The sequence below is a fragment of the Elephantulus edwardii genome, unplaced genomic scaffold (genome assembly GCF_000299155.1).
Source record: "Elephantulus edwardii isolate Elephantulus edwardi_28Jun2011 unplaced genomic scaffold, EleEdw1.0 scaffold00007, whole genome shotgun sequence".
In the NCBI taxonomy this organism is placed as follows: domain Eukaryota; kingdom Metazoa; phylum Chordata; class Mammalia; order Macroscelidea; family Macroscelididae; genus Elephantulus; species Elephantulus edwardii.
In genome coordinates this window covers 21,950,335-21,952,432 of record NW_006399757.1, presented here as the reverse complement: position 1 = coordinate 21,952,432, position 2,098 = coordinate 21,950,335, and positions in this window count along the sequence as shown.

The window sequence follows — 2,098 nt, the reverse complement described above, 5'->3', positions numbered from 1 at the left end:
ATATAATATTTGTAACATGTAGAAAATAAATATGATAGTTATAAACCCAAAAGTATCAGCAGTTATTGCATTAAGTGGACTAGGCTAAGTATGATAATTAAAAAGACAAGATTGTCAGACTGAATGAAGGGAAACATAACTCAACATTACACTCTTTATATGCTTCTTATGGGAAACCTGGGATAAATAAAAGACATAGAAAGTTAAAAAAATATGATATGCAGACATTGGCCAAAAGAAAGCTGAGATCTAGATAGTTTCTCTGGTAACAGTTTAGTACATTCATGGAATACTCTATAATATCACTGTTACACCATGTTGATGGATTGGAAGACTGAGTAGTGGAAAGATGCCAACTTTCCCAAATTAATTTATGAACTCAATATCATTCCAATCAGTTTCATCACTCTCCCAGCACCTCAGTTTGAAAAGCTGATTTTGAAATATATATGATAATGCAAAAGTTTAAGAACAGTCCATGCAATCTTAAAGAAGAACAAGAACAATATAACTTAAGGACTCAAACTGCTGGATAGAATAATGAGTTAAATTAGGATTGGTACAAGGATAGACAAACTAATGAGACAGAATAAAACTCAGAAACAGATTTAAACACATAGGGTCATCTGATGCTTGACAAAGTTGACACTTCAGTGCAGTGAGGAAAGGATGGCAATTGTTTTTTCAATAAATGGTGCTGGGTCAACTGAATCTGCATTTGGAAATAAACGAGTGTTGAACCTTTTACCTCACACCATCCACAAAATTTATTTCTTGTAGAATTAAATATTCAAACATGAAAGTTAAAATAAAGCTTTTAGGAAACAACTTGGGAGCATATTTCAAGACCTTGAAGTAATCTATTTAAAAAGATTTCTAAACAGGGCAAAAAAACACCATAAAAGAAGAAAAAAATTGAATTTCACTCGAGCATTTGGAACTCTATTTTCCAAAAGACACAATTAAAGTAGTGAAAAAGCAAGTCACACATGGAAGAAGTTATTTTGTATATTTACAAAAAGTCACACGCAGAATATAAAGTACTTGTACAAAATGAAAATTAAAAGCCAACAACCTAACAGAAAATGGATAAGAAATAAATGGCACACACACAAAAAGATAAGAATCTGGTAGCGCCATAGTTAAAGCAATTGGCCACTAACTGAAATATTAGTGACTTGCCTCCACCAGCCATGCTGTAGTAGAAAGATAAAAAAGTTCAGTTTTTATAGGCCAGTGATCTGCTGACTTCTGGCTTTTCATCCAATATAAAAGAATAGCATAAATGGCTTTCACATCTATTCTAATTCAGAAAAGAAACAAGCTGATGATGGGGAGACGAAAGTAAATGCCAAGACTCATTGGACTAAGGACCCAAGAAGCAGCCCAAGGATTTTATATGCAGTTCTCTTATCTCTCCATTTATATTGTTATGTTTTTTTAAGGAAAGAGATCATGTCTTGTTGTCTCACATTTCACTCAACCTTCTGACTGCCCACACTTATTTATTAATCATTCACTGGTATGTAATGATTCATGAATATTCATATTATGCTCAGAAAACTTAAAACTAGTAAGCCTGTAGTTGTGTAATCTGTTTCAGTCATATTCATAGCTCAGGACATAGAATAGTTGTGATGTTTAGGTGATGTATTGAGATAATCAATTTAATCATGGACCAGATTAGCAGAGTGGAGAATGTACCTAAAAATGTATTGCTCCCCAATCCCTGGCAAGGGTGGCACTGTGATCAAAGATGTTTGTTATCCTTTGCCTTCCCCTGACTGCAACCTCAGGTATTCTTTTTCTCATTGTAGAAATTTAATTTTTTTTCTTCTGACATCAGTAAAAACGTACCTTCACATCCCTCCTCATCATCGATGATCAAAGTTGTCTTTGGTTTAAGGAGTTGGTTGAATTCAGATTCATTTCCTTTGCACATATAACTTCTAATCTCCACTATGTCAGACTGACCTGCATTCATGGCTAAACTTATATATGCTGAGTTAACAGCCAAGCACATAACCACTGTGCCACCAAGGCTCCTTAGGACTGTAAATAAAAAAAGAAAAAAGGGAAAGGGCTTGCTTTAAAAACA